Raw genomic sequence first — 19,880 nt, 5'->3', positions numbered from 1 at the left:
CAGATAATACTCCCTACAACTGTAACAACAACTCACCTTATGTAACAGATAATACTCCCTACAACTGTACAACAACTCACCCTTATGTAACAGATAATACTCCCTACAACTGTACAACAACTCACACTTATGTAACAGATAATACTCCCTACAACTGTACAACAACTCACCCTTATGTAACAGATAATACTCCCTACAACTGTACAACAACTCACCCTTATGTAACAGATAATACTCCCTACAACTGTACAACAACTCACCCTTATGTAACAGATAATACTCCCTACAACTGTACAACAACTCACCCTTATGTAACAGATAATACTCCCTACAACTGTACAACAACTCACCTTATGTAACAGATAATACTCCCTACAACTGTACAACAACTCACCCTTATGTAACAGATAATACTCCCTACAACTGTACAACAACTCACCCTTATGTAACAGATAATACTCCCTACAACTGTACAACAACTCACCCTTATGTAACAGATAATACTCCCTACAACTGTACAACAACTCACCCTTATGTAACAGATAATACTCCCTACAACTGTACAACAACTCACCCTTATGTAACAGATAATACTCCCTACAACTGTACAACAACTCACCCTTATGTAACAGATAATACTCCCTACAACTGTACAACAACTCACCCTTATGTAACAGATAATACTCCCTACAACTGTACAACAACTCACCCTTATGTAACAGATAATACTCCCTACAACTGTACAACAACTCACCCTTATGTAACAGATAATACTCCCTACAACTGTACAACAACTCACCCTTATGTAACAGATAATACTCCCTACAACTGTACAACAACTCACCCTTATGTAACAGATAATACTCCCTACAACTGTACAACAACTCACACCCTTATGTAACAGATAATACTCCCTACAAACTGTACAACAACTCACCCTTATGTAACAGATAATACTCCCTACAACTGTACAACAACTCACCTTATGTAACAGATAATACTCCCTACAACTGTACAACAACTCACCCTTATGTAAACAGATAATACTCCCTACAACTGTACAACAACTCACCCTTATGTAACAGATAATACTCCCTACAACTGTACAAACAACTCACCCTTATGTAACAGATAATACTCCCTACAAACTGTACAACAACTCACCCTTATGTAACAGATAATACTCCCTACAACTGTACAACAACTCACCTTATGTAACAGATAATACTCCCTACAACTGTACAACAACTCACCCTTATGTAACAGATAATACTCCCTACAACTGTACAACAACTCACCCTTTATGTAACAGATAATACTCCCTACAACTGTACAACAACTCACCCTTATGTAACAGATAATACTCCCTACAACTGTACAACAACTCACCCTTATGTAACAGATAATACTCCCTACAACTGTACAACAACTCACCCTTATGTAACAGATAATACTCCCTACAACTGTACAACAACTCACCCTTATGTAACAGATAATACTCCCTACAACTGTACAACAACTCACCCTTATGTAACATATAATACTCCCTACAACTGTACAACAACTCACCTTATGTAACAGATAATACTCCCTACAACTGTACAACAACTCACCCTTTATGTAACAGATAATACTCCCTACAACTGTACAACAACTCACCCTTATGTAACAGATAATACTCCCTACAAACTGTACAACAAACTCACCCTTATGTAACAGATAATACTCCCTACAACTGTACATCAACTCACCCTTATGTAACAGATAATACTCCCTACAACTGTACAACAACTCACCCTTATGTAACAGATAATACTCCCTACAACTGTACAACAACTCACCCTTATGTAACAGATAATACTCCCTACAACTGTACACAACTCACCCTTATGTAACAGATAATACTCCCTACAACTGTACACCAACTCACCCTTATGTAACAGATAATACTCCCTACAACTGTACAACAACTCACCCTTATGTAACAGATAACCCTGTGTCCTGTCAATCATCATGTCACTGTTGCACTGTCTTCCTATGAGCTCCTGTATAAAACTGAGATTTTATGTTTTATTACTTTTTTATTTTATTTTATTTTGACTTGTACATTTACATTTCTATAATTAGGCTTTATTTGACACATGTCACTGGCTCTTTTTTGCTACTTATTTTGAATTTATTATCACCATTTATATTTTTAATCTTTGTTATTATATTATATTGTGATGTGTGAGCTCCTGTGTCCAAATAATTTCCCTTCTGGATCAATAAAGTTTGTCTAAGTCTAATAAAGCTTTTGTCACTTGTAGACTTACTCAGAGTGGGAAAAAGAACCACTGTTTATACTCAAGTAAGAGTACTTACTCTGTCAAATATTACTCAAGCAGGAGTAAAAGTATGATATCTGAGGAGTACAATTTCATTACAAAACATGCATAATTAATTGTGCTTAAATAAATATAACCAGTACTACCAACCTCACAACAGAAGTCCAATCAATGAATGGTGTAGTATTTATTCTCAGTGGGCCAGAAGCTGTCGATCAAACATGTCCCTGGGTCCGAACGGGGCAGATAAAATAATCAATAATGAATTAAAGCTGCATAATGTGTGGAGCGCTTTGTGATTATGCAAATGTGTCATATCTGAGAGGAGCAGTGAGAGCAGCTGCAAACTGTGATAACAAACTGTTTTTAAATACAGACATTATATAAAGTACACACGCACACGCACATATATATACAGTATTTTAATTATAAAGTGTTCATTGAAGTGATTTTCATTCATTCAGATGTCTGGGGTCTAATGATAGGCAGACATTTTTAATTTTAATGTGCTCAAGGTCAGGTGAGCAAACTGCAAACTAACAAAACAGATGTGCATGGATATAGAACAGTAGATCTCGCCTTCAGACTCTTGGTGTGCGTTTATACCACCACAGTCTTGGTCTAAGCCATTTTATGTGGCCCACAAGGGGTTAAAAGATATAATTTATTATTAATTTGTGACTCTGTGCCGCTACTACATCTCCCATGATGCACTGCAGTTGTTTCCCGTGAAGTAACTGCGTCTCGCCACTAGAGAGGTTGAGAAAACTCATCAAATTTCCCCATAAATGTCCAAGAAAAAAAAAAAATTGATGCAGAAGGACGGCTGTTTCATGAAGGTTACTGAAGGAGTAATGCGAATGTTTTAACTTAAACCTTTAAATAAAATCCAATCCACTTTATTTCTATAGCACATTTAGTAAACAAAACAGTTTCCCAAATGCTGCACAATACAGATAAAACATAAATATAAATAAAATGTAAAGCTCTATTTAACTCTACTAGTCCTCATTAAGACAATAAAACTAGTAAAATCAAATAAGAGCAAGAATACCAGTAAATAATAAAAAGGTAAAAAAACACATAAAAACTAAATAACTAAATAAATATGAAATGATTTGTAACATACCGATATTACAGTTACAGTTATAGTCTTGACTTTGGTGCCAATCATGAGCCAGATGTGGTCCTTGGTGAGTTTGACACTCCAGGTCTAAGGCAATGTTCCCCAAACCTTTTCCCTGGGGACCCATAATTTAAAAGTCACAAACCTTTGCTCCTAAGTCAATAGACGTTATTTGTAAATCACAAAATAAAGGTGGATTTGACTGTTATTGAACATTAATGAGGATATTTTATTGTTGATTGACTGATTGTGTCTCTGAACAATTAATATTACTCAAGTTTTAAACAATGAAAAACACTCACTGAAGCAGAAATAAAAGGATCCATAAGTCGCGTATTTGGACATTAAATGTAGCATTTCTTTTTCTTTTCAACTTTCAATTGAACCTTAAAACACAACGGACTCCAAGCACTCCAAAGAAGTAAAAATCGTACGGGGAAAAATAGAGTTAAAAGGCCTTTATTTGAATGGCCAAAGTCAACATGTTTTGACCACTTCAAACTAGTCTTCATCAGAGCTTAGTTAAAAAACAGAACATTGGTGTGGCCTTGAAATAAAACACCAATATTAGAGACTGGAGACTGGAGTTGATTAGAGGCAGACAAAATAGGTGCAAGATCAGCAGCACAGGACATAACATTCAACTGAAGCAGCAATATTGGAACAAAATAGTCAATACAATAATTACAAAAAGATTAGAAATTATACAAAACATGTAACATTTCTAATGAGATAGGCGGGCCTGTTTGTGTTTATGTGGTGTGTTCCAGTCCAGGTGCAGGAGGAGACGCAGCAGCAGATCAGTGTCAAAACTGTGTATTTCAGAACTACATGAAGATTTTGACGAGGTAACCCCCAAAAAAAATAAAAAAAAAAAATCATATGACAGTCGCAATCCAGTCTTTGGGAAACAATAATCAATAATGGTTGCAAGGAGTAAATAATTCAATAATAAGTGAAAATGCCGGACTTTTGCATCACATAAAAACGTGTGAACAAGCAGAATAAGAAGACGGAAGAGCAAGGCATAACTTTTCACAGGTAAGATTTTATTTTGTAGTCCTAAATAAATAAATACTAAATGTTGTGTTTTGAACCCAGACTGAGTGAACCCAGGACTAAACCAGGACTAAACCAGGACTGGACCACCGCTGCCCCCTCCACCTCTGGAGCGACTCTCACCGGGCGCTGGCATCTTGAACCCCGCCGTCAAAGCAAAATGCTGGGTCCAAACCGAGGAGAAAGCTGCAAATTTACTTAGTTTAGAATAAAACTGCCTAAAAATGACTATGAACAGTAAACGTTGCAATTAAAACAACATATACATACAGAATTCAGCAGCAAAATAAGTTGATTTGAGGTTTTCTACAAAGTATCCTAAATTGCATGGTATAAAAAAATCCTAACCCCAGATCTCTGAAAGCCACATGTAGACGATAATAGTTTTGGACAATGTACAAACTGCCCCCCTGTCCTCCTCCTCCTCTCTCTGCTTCTCTTCTGTCACTGCAGCTCGGCTCTGTTCAGGACTGTCTCAGACTCTCACAGGGACTGTCTGAACAGCTGCAGGGCTCAACACTTCAGACTGCTGAGGTTTAGTTCTGAACAGCTGCAGGGGTTTACATTACATGAATTTTATGAGTTTTTAGTTGCATTGGTTCTCCCTCATTATGCTGAAGTCGTGGCTGTTTTCTTTGACTATTTTATACTGTATTATAAAACCATATTGTCAAAACTTCTACTTTATCTCAGTCTCTATCTTGAAATACCTTGAAAAACCTGCATTCTTAGAGTGAGTGGACCAGATCTGACCATTATTACCAGTCTAGTCAATAACAGAAATGATTAGATTCCATATTTAGGAATTTATTTTCTGAAAATTTGTGCATATAACAGGAGCTAAAACACATGAAAAGAACATGCTGAAGTTCTTAGAAAAAATGTATTTGAAGGAATTACCGGTAAAGTAAAAAGATTAATAAATAAATACACACACAGAAACATTTATACATCCTATTCTATCTTTTTTCTTATGAGGTTAATATAATTCGATTGAACATAGTTGCTAACTGAACATTTATTGAGAAAAAAGTAGAAGAAAATGGGATGGGAGGGTGTGTGTGTGTGTGTAGTCAGTTTTGTAGATTAAAGTGAACTTTGACATTAAATATCTAAAAGATAAATTCTCAAATGTTGGACCTGATGATTTCTATTTGTGACCAGACCCAAAAACTCACTGTATTACAACAAACCTACATTTGAACAATATGCTCCTATCTGAATCCTGAATCCTATCTTAAAATATTTGATCAGAAGTGCCTTTCATTTAGACGGTGACAGCATTTTTGCAGTCACACAGATCTGATTCCCTTTTACAGTTATGGCATTCGCAAATGTCCGAGACTCGTTTTCCGCTGTTAGGATCCAACAACCACACAATTACAATGTCCAAATCCCGTAGCTAAAATATGACAATATCAGAACCAGAAACAAAAGCGATATGCTTCAAAAGACTTGAAAAGATCAGCTTTGACAATAGACACAACCCACTGGGAAAACAAACATGATGGTTTGATGCTCACTTTTTTGGAGGATCCTTCCCAGTATGCAGGGCGCGATGACCGGAAGTCCGAAATTCAGGATACATGTATTAGATTGGAAGTAGTCGCTAACTTTAACCTTACTAACCAAATATATATATGTATATAAAAAGAAAGGAGTTCCACAAGGGTCTATACTTGGTCCATTTCACTTTACCACTTTACGGTCTTTCATTACAAATTTTTTTTTAACTCTGAATAGATTTGTGTTTGCCGTATGTACCACAGCATGTAACAGAGTAATGTACACATCCATGTATATTATAAAGCCATTAAAAACATAAAACACCACATAACCCCATTCAAATGACGACACCGCCGTGACTCCCTGACATTATCCTCCTTATCTGACCATCGCATTAGTGAAGAATCGAATGACCACCGCGGAAATCAAACGCCATAAATAATAGAAGGGGCTCCGTCTTATCTAACCTCGCTATGGGCCCTCGGGGACTCTCCCACAATCCCCTGCTGCGGTGATGTCATAACCCGGTGACAGGGGAAATCATTACGGGCGGCCATTGCGAGTCAAAGGCCGCACTTTCGCTAATGTCGGCGTTAATGCGGCGAGCGTAAATCAGATTAACCGCGCGAGCTTCCCCCGCCACCGCTAACATCATTTTCCATTGATTCAGCAGGTGTTCAGTCATTAACACTCTGCGCGCTCGGGTACGTCTCCTCGACACAATCAATTTTCAAGAGAGGGACGTTTCTTGTTGTTTTTGTTTTTTTTGACCTGGGTGATTTGATTTGAGGGGTCACATGATCGCACGGAGAAAGAAGAGGAACCGGAAATTTGTGTTGAAGTGTTGACAATGCAGCCCAGGGGAATTTGTGACAAGTCCATTCTGTCAGACTGGTGCTGTGGAAGTGTGTGGAGATTTGGAATAACCGGGCAAGAGAAAAGAAGACAATATGTGTGGTTTTTGATTTACTGATGACAATTTTAAAGCTGATTTATGCATAATTACAACAACATTGGAGATTATGCAAAACTGACTCTTTTTGAGCTTTAATTCATGTTATAATGTTGTCACCTTCCCAAAAACAAACCTGCAGTTGTGTTTTGTTTCATTCACACATTAAGAAATCGTGAATTATTGGGGTGTCTGTATCACTAAAACTCAAAATGCTGTGTTCAACTTTGCGATGTGATAAAGTGGTAGTTTTCAAGTTACGTTTTACCTTCATTTCAGTAAAGATTGGCAATTCCAAGACTAAAAGGATTTAAGGTTTACCGGTTTGTCAAAGCCTGATCTCGTCAGATCTCAGAAGCTCAACAAGGCTGGACCTGGTTTGTACTTGGATGGGAGACCACAGGAAATTCCAGGAGCCACAGGGGGGCGCCAGTTGCAAAAACTGCCATTGTGTCCTTAGGCAAGACACTTCACCCATATTGCCTAGTATGAAAGTGGTGTGTGTGTGATGGTGGTGGTCGGAGGGGCCGATGGTGCAGGTTGGCAGCCTCGCTTCCGTCAGTTTGCCCCAGGGCAGCTGTGGCTACAGTAGTAGCTTACGACCGCTGAGTGGCACTATATAAATGCAATGATTAATTAATTAATTAATTAATTCAGTGGTTCTACTGAAGGTGTATGGAGTTTAAAAACACAGTGGAACACTTCCTGTGACATCACAAGATGGAACAGAGTGTTTTGAGAGAAGAACCTAAATATGCAGAGTTTGTGTGTTAAACATGTGTGAATTAAACAAAACACCACTCCAGGTCTGTTTTTGATGAGGAAACATTTTTACATTTATCATAAACTAGCGTCATATGGGCCCTTTAGGTTTTTTAATGTTTATGGTGGTTAGTTTCTCAAGACGGTTATTGATGGTTTCCAATTTCAAAGCTGAAATCCAGCTGGTTTAAACCTACAACATCTTTCCGATCTGAATGATCACTATCTAAACCCCAGGGCCTACAGTCATGAATCAGTGCTAGTGCAGCCTCTGCAGCTCAGGGAGGGAATTCTGCAGGAACACAAACAAAAAAAACTAAAGAAAATCATATCCTTAATATATAGAAAATAATTTGCTTTTGTTCTTCCTGCTTATTCCAATGTCCATTTAACTTAATTTGGATTATAAATGCTGTTAAATGTCCTCATCACCGAGTCCTTGGACCTGTTCTTTTCCATTATAATCAGTGGAGTGGCTGAAATCAACAACAGTACATTTATCTGAACAGCCCTGACGACTGTAAAGAAGGTCACACAAAGGTCTTTTATAGGTCAGGTTCATGTTCTGCAGCTCGATGATGTTATAATCTCAGATGGAGGGCTGGGCTCTCTGTAACTCTACGGGAGATTTACTGTTTTTGAAAGAAATGACTCAGTTTATGATCCTCAAATATTGAACATTATAATTTAATCCTTTCATCTGACAACAATCATGTCTTTGGAGTTGAAAAAGGTTCCACTTTCTGAAGCTATTGTGAGAAAATGGTTTTACTTTTGTTTAGTTTTCCAGCAAGTTTTCAGCTAACGTTTCCACTCGAGGGTCGACCATCATTTTAAGAGACAGGAATTGTATTAGAGATTGACTGATATTGATTTTCTAACTTTTTAGCACATGCTGCCTAAAGAGTAAACATAAAGCTTCATTTGAACCCACTAAATGTGACTACACAGCTCTCGCATGGGTTTGGGTGAGTAAAAGGGTTGTGAGCAGTGTGCAAAATGCTTCAAAAGCTAAATTTTGAGAGGGCTCAAATTTTGTTAAAAAACAAAACAAAACAAAAAAACAAAAAAACAAAAAAAACAGCGGGGGAACAGAGGTACTTCCAGTTGCGAAAAGGTATCCTCATCTCAAGTTATCACCATGAACTCATCATGTAGATTGTAGCTATATCTTTGTACACAACTCGCCGCACATCAGCCCAGAGCAGAAGCTCTGAGTTCAGGTAACTGCAGCAGCCAACAGCAGTAAAAACACAGGAGCACTCACCGTAGCTTGTAGCCCCTCCAGACAGGATTGTTGGGTCTGGTCCTTGGTCTTGTGCCGCCAACGGAGCGCATTGGTCAGATGGTCCGGAGGCTCCATCTTCCATGCTGGTTCCAGACGGGGGCGAACAAGACCAGTGCAGTGGACTGGGTCCAAGTGGCTCCGTAAGTGGCTCTGCGTTGTCTTCCCCGTGAGGGGAAAGCGAGAAGCGTTGTGGACTACAGGTCCGGGCGGACTGCTCTGGTCCTCCGCGCTCGAGGGCTGCAGCTGGTTCCGAGATGGTGCAGCATCTGGACAGAAGTGTGAATCCCGTTTGGTTCGTTAGGTTGTTCTGAGGGGTCTGTCATTTCACACACTGGTTGTGAGTGAGTTTGTGGTAAATGTAAATTACAAAATTCTGGTAAAATAATCAAAAAATTTCCCGAAAGAATCAGGTTATCGGCCATCGGTTTCTCTGGGCTCCAGCTTGCACAAATGAATACTGTTGTTGTGTCCTTTGGACGGGTGAGTGGTTCCTTGATCTAAAGTGCTTTGAGTGCCTTGAGGGTAGAAAAGAGCTGCATTAATGTGACCTTTTACCATTGACCATAGCCTTCTGTAAAAAAAAAAAAAAAAAAAAAAAAAAAAGGTTTGTTTTGGATACTGTCTGATCCCGAGAATCTGACTTCATATGTGAGATAAACAAGTTTAAATGTATTGTGGTAATATTTGTCCATTCAAAACTGCCCATGCTTCTTTTGTTATAAGTCAGACATGGGCAAAGAAAGAAAAGGCCAAAAGGACTTAAGGACCTTGGAGCTGTTGTGTAATTTGTCCATCATCAGAGTGAGACGAGCCCCAGCGCAGTGATTACAGGGGCCTAATGGGAGCCCGCCGCTGTACTTAACTTCTCTAATGGATCTTAAAGACCCATTATTGTGAGTGGCACGTCTATTTCAAAAGCAACAAAACAATCCAGCGAATCGACTGAAGTGAAAGTGTCCAACATGTAGAAGCAAAACAAACATACTTTATTTTCAATCCAAACTGGGAATGGTTCTTTAGGGCCTAAAAAGTAAAAGTGAAAGTAGATTAAAAATGGAATCTCTTTAAAGCTCCAGTGAAAATGATTTCAGACCAAAACAGAGTGAAATAAAGACTTTTGTTTAATTACGGATGTTTTTATAGCATTAAAAATCTTGAAACAAACAAACAAACAAACAAACAAAACATGCAAAAAAAAAAACCCTCAGGAATCTTACACAGTGTTGCTTTAATTGCTTCGTTTAGCTTCATTTATCACCTACTGTTCCTATTCCCTCCCCCTGCAGGAAGCATTAAATAAAGGTGCAATATGTAACTTTTCATGTGGAGGTTCTGCCACCAGTTTTTCTCCTTTGCATGGAATATTCCACAGTGTGGCATTTAAATAACAGAGCTTCTACTAATGTCTAAACTAACCATAAGAGCTCCGGATCTTACTATCTAATACTGACCTAAAAATGATACAGCTTTAATTTTTTAATTTATTGCTGAAAAATAAATGTAAAAGACATTCATTCTTAAGCCAATGATGTTCATTTTGTCTTCTTATATACTTTAACTTCTGAGGTTCTTTTTAAAGACAATGCAGTAAAGTGTGTTTACCTTGTTGACATGTTTCGGCTGCTCGCTGCAAGCCATCTTCAGAACTGTCACGGTGTTTTTGGTGACGTGTCGTATACCAGCTGCGAAAAGGAAACGTCAGGGAGACTCACCAGAACACAAAAAGATAAAGCAGAACAGGAAAACCTAAAATCCGCCATATCAGACACTGTAAAAGGAACAACCACATTCTGGATTGGGACGGGGCTCGGGTCATTGGATCAGAAAAAAACAAGTTCAAACGCTGGATCAAGGAGGACATTGAAATCAGGAAACGAGGCATGGACAGCATTAACCGTGATGATGGCGCGTTCCTCCTTTCACACACCTGGGACACCCTCCTCCAGAAAACACCGGGCGACGGGAGGCGTGGTCAGTCTGAGCGACCTGCCAGGTCCATCAGGTCTGACCACACCCACAGGAAGTAACAACAGCTGATATACGACACGTCACCACCAACACCGGTGACAGTTCTGAAGATGGCAACAGCTGCAGCCGAAACATGTCAACAAGGTAAATACACTTTACTGCATTGTCTTTAAAAAGAACCTAAGAAGTTAAAGACATTAATTCTTACTGTGAGTGGGCTCGCTTCTCCAGAGATCTGACCTGTGACTGGTGACTGGCCCAGTGGTGTCACCTACTTACTGCCATATAGATAGTTAAGTTTAATGTCATACTGTGAAACATCTAGGCAAGGAAATTGTGTCTCCATGGTGACAAGCAGGCGGCAGACCCTCCACCAGAAAAGTTGCACAGTGCACTTTTAAAATGATGCTAATTTCTGATCTATGTTATAATGTTGTTTCCTCATCAGAAACAGACCTTGAGTTGTGTTTTGTTTCGTTCATGTTTAACACAAAAATCCTGCATATTTATCCACTAAACATTAGACTAGAAGTGCAGATCATGTTTATTTAATTCAATTCGATGTTTATTCAATTCTGGACAAAAAAATTACGTGCAAATTATGCCAATTTTTTTTATGTCTAACTATGACGCCAATTGGACGTAGCCTGATTGATCAGCCAGTTTCACTTTGTAGAAACCATCCGACCTTGCAGCGTTAGAATTCGTTCGCTCGACGGTAGACGGGTACATTTTTATTCAGCCAGTCACTGCTATTTGGTTGTGACATATGTAATGCACCGCTAACGGGGCTAACTGGTATATTAAGCTTTTCCCAAATCCTGTAGGAAGAAGAACAATAACGTCTTTCCCCTTGATAAAATTCACAAAACATTCTCTTTGTTCCGGCTTTAAATCTTCGATCTCAGGAATTGCTGCGAACACAGGATATATGGCTCTTCGCTGATTGGCTGGTGCCTGAACTCAAACTTCCGGGGTTCTTGTAAACCATCTAGTGTATTCCGATTCCTGACCTAGTCGCTGGAGAGAAATTAAATTGAGCGGAGGCACTAGGTGGCGCCAGCCTGGCTAACTTGGACGTCAGTATACGGTTAAACATTTGAACCGCGGACTAGGGGACTTTTTTGGACATCATGAGGAAGTCTAACACAGGCGCAGGAAAATGGCGTTATTAATGGCCATGGAAATTCTGCGTGTTAGTCAGGGAAAAGTTATTAATTAATTAATCATTACATTTATATAGTGCCTTTCAAGACACCCAAAGCACTTTACAGCTCATTATTCATTCATCTGCGCCATCAGCCCTTCCAACCATCCCTCATGCACACTGAACTTTCATACTCGACAATGTGGGTGAAGTGTCTTGCCCAAGGACACAATGACAACCTTAACTCCCCTGTGGCATCTGATTTGCCCAGTGGTCTCCCATCCAAGTACTACCCAGGCCCAGCCCTACTGAGCTTCTGAGATCTGACGGGATCAGGCTTTGACAAGTCGGTGCGGCCACACAGTTGGTGAGTTTTAAGTTTGACATTTGAAGTTTGAAGGCAGAGAATCTGTTTACTGTATTCTGACATTTTCCTGTAGCTTCGTGTGCTTCAGTAGTAGATTGAACTGGAAATGATTTACACCTTTGAATGCGTTTACAGTTTCCTGCTCCTGAGACAAAATAAACTGGAACATTCTGCCACCGTCTGAAATGGCATCGCAGTTCTGCACAGAGCGTAAGAACAGTAGATCAATAAAAAACACTCTAAAATGTGTTTAATGTGTTTCCCATCAGACCTCAGACGTTCAGCAGGGCCGGGTCTTGTTGGGTACTTGGATGAGACACCACTGGGAAAATCAGGTACCACAAGGGGGCGCCAGTCTTAACTTGAAAACTACCACTTCATGACATCACCAGTGTTGGGAAGGTGACTTTTAAAATGTTTTCCCCTACAGATTACAGATTACATACACCAAAATGTGGTTTGTAACATAATTCATTAAATTATTTAAGGTGAATAATGTAATCTGAATACTTTGGATTACTTGATTTGCTGTAGAGAAGCAAAGACGAGGAAATCTTCACATGAGATGTTTTGTCTGTTAAAAGAAAATAAAAAGCCCAGACTTTACTGAACCAAATTAAAAATATTATTGATAGAAGAGGAGGAGACACGGCCCACGCAGCATGATTTAGTCCTGTTAAATCCTGTTTTAGACCTGGTTTAGTCCTGGTTTAGTCCTGGTTTAGTCCTGGTTTAGTCCTGGTTTAGACCTGGTTTAGACCTGGTTTAGACCTGGTTTAGACCTGGTTTAGTCCTGGTTTAGTCCTGGTTTAGTCCTGGTTTAGTCCTGGTTTAGACCTGGTTTAGACCTGGTTTAGTCCTGGTTTAGCCCAAAATGTGAAAACAGGAAAATACCACCATGTAATCCATTTATTTCAACAAAGTTACTGTAATCCAATTACCACTCACTGAAACAATAACTGTAACTGAATACATTTACTCGAAATTTGTACTCTGATTACGTAATGCCTGTACATGTAATCTGTTACTCCCCAACACTGGACATTACACACTGCAACAGAGCATCTTGAGCTTTGGAGATGTAGACAAACTAATAATAAAGTGTTACTCAAACACGTGCGTGTGAAACAAAACACAACTCCAGGTCTGATTTTTAGGAGGTAACAACTTGATAACATTACTTAACAATTTGGGTAATATAAGACTTTTAAGAGGGGCTTTAAATTTCTATTATTTTCTGAAAAACATCCCTCAGTGTCCAAGGATAATTACTTTTGCTTGTCGAAATTGATTAAAGTAAAGAAGGCCAAGAAAACGACAGTAAATTTCATAAAATCTTAAACTAAATACCTAACCTGACCTACTTTACAAATCCTACAACAATGAATTCCCCCTTTTCATTTCTCCTCAAGGTTAATTATCTTACCTTGGAGCATTTCATTTCAATACAATTATACATTCTTAAATATAGGTCACGTTCAAGGTAACAGGGATTTTCCTTTACTTCTTGTCTCGTGCAGTACTCGGTGTAGTCTGTAGGGGGCGCTGTTCGGACGTCTTCAGAGGACTCTTGGTGCTGTGACCCTGTTCTGGACTGAGCGCAGCTCCACAGGCCTGACCCATATCCACAAATACTACAGACTTCACCGCAGTACTGAATAAAACATGGACGCATAGTACACATGGACTGGCTCACGTGTACTACTACTACTACTACTGCTACTTCTAGTACACGTGGACCGGCTCACGTGTACTACTACTACTACTACTGCTACTTCTAGTACACGTGGACCGGCTCACGTGTACTACTACTACTACTACTGCTACTTCTAGTACACGTGGACCGGCTCACGTGTATTACCACTCCTTCTACTACTACTACTTTTAGTACACGTGGACCGGCTCACGTGTACTACTACTACTACTACTACTACTGCTACTTCTAGTACACGTGGACTGGCTCACGTGTATTACCACTACTACTACTTTTAGTACACTGGACCGGCTCACGTGTACTACTACTACTTACTACTACTAGTACACGTGGACCGGCTCACGTGTACTACTACTACTACTACTGCTACTTCTAGTACACGTGGACCGGCTCACGTGTACTACTACTACTACTACTGCTACTTCTAGTACACGTGGACCGGCTCACGTGTATTACCACTCCTTCTACTACTACTACTTTTAGTACACGTGGACCGGCTCACGTGTACTACTACTACTACTACTACTACTGCTACTTCTAGTACACGTGGACTGGCTCACGTGTATTACCACTCCTTCTACTACTACTACTTTTAGTACACATGGACCGGCTCACGTGTACTACTACTACTACTACTGCTACTTCTAGTACACGTGGACTGGCTCACGTGTATTACTACTACTACTATTACTGCTACTTCTAGTACACGTGGACCGGCTCACGTGTACTACTACTACTACTTTTGGTAGTACACGTGGAATGGCTCACGTGTACTTCTACTACTACTACTGCTATTACTACGATTACAACTACTACTGGTAGTACACATGCATCGGCTCACGTATACTACTACTACTACTATTACTACTACTACTACTACTATTACTACTAATACTACTACAGAACACTGCAGAGTATGAAAGAACAATTCAGACTGATACTGACTACTACTACTACTACTACTACTACTACTACTACTACAGAGAACACTGCAGAGTATGAAAGAACAATACTCACTACTACTGTTTACAATAGAATACTACAGACTACTACAAACTAATACACAACACTACAGACTACTACTACTGCTACAGAACACTGCGGAGTATGAAAGAACAATACTCACTACTACTGACTACTACACAATACTCCAGACAACAACAACTACTACTACTACTATTACAAAACACTGCAGACTATGAAAGAGCAATATACACCGATACTCATTACTACTGACTACTGACTACTACTGCCACTACTACTACTACTACCACATAACACTTGAGAGAATGAAAGAATAATACAGACTACTACTACTACTACCACTACTTCTACTACTACTACTATTACTACTACAGAACACTATCCCACAGACTACTACAGAATACTAGACACTACTACAGACTATACTACAAAATACTACAGACTACTACAGAATACTACAGAATACTATAGCCTGTACTACAGACTACTATTACTACTACAGAACACTGCAGAGTATGAAAACAATACTGACATCTACTGACTACCTCAAAATACTACAGACTACTACTAACTATACTACTACTACTACTACTACCACTACTACAGAACACTGCGGAGTATGAAAGAACAATACAGACTTCTACTTCTAATACTACTACTACAATATTACTACTACTACCACTACTACTACTACTACTACTAATACAACTACAGAACACTGCAGAGTATGAAAGAACAATACAGACTGATACTGACTAAACTAAAGAATACTACTACTACTACTACTAGAACTACTACGACAGAACACTGTGAAGTATGAAAGAACATTACTGACTCATACGCACTACTGCAGAATACCATAGTAAACTACAGAATACTACATACTTGTACTTCTACTCTTTAATCTCATCACGTTTATCCGCTGTGAGCTTATCTGCAAATACCAACGTTACATTTCCGTACACACAGACTGTATCAGGGAGCATCGTTTGCATCAGTTTGCGCTTTGAGGCTCTTTTAACCCTGCTGTGCTAACTCCACCTTTCATTTCCCAGCATCCTCTCTGAGCTGGAGCTGCACTGCCTCTCCAAAGCCCACGGTCTGCCTCCGCCTCTGAGTCTCCACCACCACTGCGGAAACACACTTCTCCTGTGAGTGCGAAATACCCCCGATCTCATCCCGGTGTTTAGTATGCAGAGGACGTCAGCGAGGAGACCACAGAACATGGACTCTACACGGTAACGCAGCAGAAGAAGAAGTATCTCGTACACGGGGTCAGGGCTGTTTGTTCAACCTGAGGTCAGGTGGTTTTCCAGTGGTCACCTGCAGCATTGGTGGACCTCAGGGCACAGTGTTGTCACCCGTCCTCTTCACCTAACTTTTCACAGCAACATGGGGTCTCAATGTATCATATTTGATACGTTGGGCCTGGATTTCATAGAACCCAACCATGTTTATTTTAGGACCAAACTAAATTCTCTTTGATGCATTTTGAACTCAGAGAAACTTTTATGAACATTTCCTTTCATGTTTTTAAATATCTGAACATGATGCTTTTTATTTTGCCATGTGGTACACTGAAAAAACGGTCTGAGAGGGGTTGCTCAAATTGCAAAAACAAATTTGACAACAATAATATCACTTTTTTACGTTTCTCTGTCAAGCATGTTTAAATCTTACAAACACCGCTTGATTGTGGCCGATGTGAGATCTGCATGTTTTAATCAGGTTGAGGAAACATGACTTTGTTATCATCTGTGGTGAGGCTCCTCCCTCTGGAATTCTCCTCCCCAAAACTTTTGGAGGGAAAATTCAAATGTAACAGGACACAGGACAGATCCAGGAGCAGAGACACACAGTGTGGAGCAGGAGGATTATGAAGCTGATCTGGAGGTGAGACTTTTCAGAGATTTTATTATGTGCTTCTCCGGCCTAGAATGTCGTCATTGTTAAAACATGTTTGTGGTGTTTTATTTGAAATTAGAGTTAATGTAAGGACAGCTTGAAACAAATTGTATTTGACTGTCCATCTACAAGAGTGTGACACTTGTACTCAGATTTGAATGTGTTTGTTCCAGAGTCGTCTACAAACACAGAGTGACGTCCAGAGCTCTGCTGGAGCTGTGGGGAAGTTCATGAATGTTACAGTTGATGTTTCAGAAAAAAGGAAGATGTTTGAGAACCAACAAAACACAGACCACAGATGAACAAAGTAAGTAAACCAACTAAAATTATTTTAAATGTTTTCAAACTGAACTTCCTATTGAAACAGTGATCTTGTTTCTACAGGGTGATGTGGCACTAGGAGACTTTATACCAGATGCCCTCCCTGTTACTGTGTTTAGAGGAAGAAAAGCAGCACATGGTGAGTTTTGTTTCTGCAGATACACTTCTAATGTTCTTGTTCTTCTGTTCTGGTCCATTATTGTAGTAATAATTGCTATAAGTGTATTTAAACATGTAGAACAGAGTAGATCATCATCATGTGATCATCATGTGTTATTCTGTGTCCACAGGCAGAGACCAGAGCTTCTCCACTGGAATAAATCTTCACACTGTCCAACTCCAAACTGTGTGTCTCTTTGTGTTTGATTCTGTTTAAGACAAAACAGAACTGTGGAAAACTAAAGACTGTTTTTGTATTCTTTTACAGAATTAGATCAATTAAATTAAATTATACATACTTATACATTTCATGATAAGGTACCATAAGATAAATATGCATATTCAGCATGATTTGTTCAAAATTTCATCAACATGAAAAAGTGATGTTCATGTTCCGAGAAAAATATGTGTAGAGGGGTTCGAAAAAAGTTTCAAAGCCTAAACATAATTTTATTGCGTGCAACCGCTGTCCATAACGTTTTTACGCAAATCCAGCAACTTTTTTTTTCAGTGTAGGCGAGAAAACAGTTTGGGTCCTTGTTCAAGTACAGGTGTACATTACATTTCCCGCCGTCCACGTGTGTGAAATTATTATAAATATATGTAAAAAAATAAATGAGTGAATCCTCTATATTTTCTGAATCAGTAAAATATAAATTATTAGTGATTTTGTGTGTGAAAATTGAAGAGGTAGGACAGCTCAATCAAGATGAAATGACTAAACGAAAGCATAATTGTAAATTTTCATTTCATGATTGTAATTTTTGATGTTGTAACTTTTCAATTTGTATAAATAAAATACACACAACACATTGTATGTATGACTGGACTCATTTGAGAGTTTACGGATATTTATTTTATGCTCAACTACAGACAAAAATGCACAGTTTTCTATCCTATGCACACAAATATTTCTGAAAGCTTTCTTACTCCATCCATACTGTCCTGGCTCCAATGTCAACGAAAAATAAAGAACCTGTGAGCCAAATACAAGGAGGATAAAGAAACAAATGAAGCGGCCATGGACGTGTAGTCTGTCCATTTGACCAAGAACTGGACCAAATTTTGGGAGACAAGCCCAGTGTTTAGACGACTTCCATAAACACTGAGTGCTCCAGCGCTCCTCCAATGCACATGTGGGACACTTCTGGGGCGTTTAAAGTTCACACTGGAGATCACATACAAGACGCAGTTAAATGGAAATGTGAATAACTTCGCAAAAAATCAGATTTCATTAAACACGTGGTTCATGTGTACTACTACTACAACTACTACTACAACTAGTACTGGTGGTACACGTGGACCGGCTCACGTGTACTACTACTACTACTACAGAACACTGCGGAGTATGAAAGAACAATACAGACTACTACTACTACTACTACTACTACTACTACTACTACTACTACTACTACTACTACTACTACAGAACACTGTGGAGTATGAAAGAACAATACAGACTACTACTACTACTACTACTACTACTACTACTACTACTACTACTACTACTACTACGAGTACTACTACAGAACACTGTGGAGTATGAAAGAATAATACAGACTACTACTACTACTACTACTACTACTACTACTACTACTACTACTACAGAACACTATGGAGTATGAAAGAACAATACAGACTACTACTACTACTACTACTACTACTACTACTACTACTACTACTACTACTACTACTACAGAACACTGTGGAGTATGAAAGAACAATACAGACTACTACTACTACTACTACTACTACTACTACTACTACTACTACTACGAGTACTACTACAGAACACTGTGGAGTATGAAAGAACAATACAGACTACTACTACTACTACTACTACTACTACTACTACTACTACTACTACTACTACTACTACTACTACTACGAGTACTACTACAGAACACTGTGGAGTATGAAAGAACAATACAGACTACTACTACTACTACTACTACTACTACTACTACTACTACTACTACTACTACTACTACTACTACTACTACAGAACACTGTGGAGTATAAAAGAACAATACAGACTACTACTACTACTACTACTACTACTACTACTACTACTACAGAACACTGTGGGGTATGAAAGAACAATACAGACTACTACTACTACTACTACTACTACTACTACTACTACTACTACTACTACTACTATTATACAAATTTTTCAGGGATTTCACTAAAAAATCCCAACTGAGCATTAAGCCCTGCGGTCTGAACGTAGCCCTTAGAGGGACCAGAGGAAAGTGCTTGGTGCATTTGTGGACTGGGTCAAGATGGTTGTTA

Source organism: Boleophthalmus pectinirostris, unplaced genomic scaffold, assembly GCF_026225935.1.
Source record: "Boleophthalmus pectinirostris isolate CB_2022bp ecotype Guang Dong unplaced genomic scaffold, ASM2622593v1 HiC_scaffold_21, whole genome shotgun sequence".
NCBI lineage: Eukaryota > Metazoa > Chordata > Actinopteri > Gobiiformes > Gobiidae > Boleophthalmus > Boleophthalmus pectinirostris.
The sequence above is the reverse complement of the archived record's forward strand: the minus strand, read 5'-3'. Positions refer to the sequence as shown.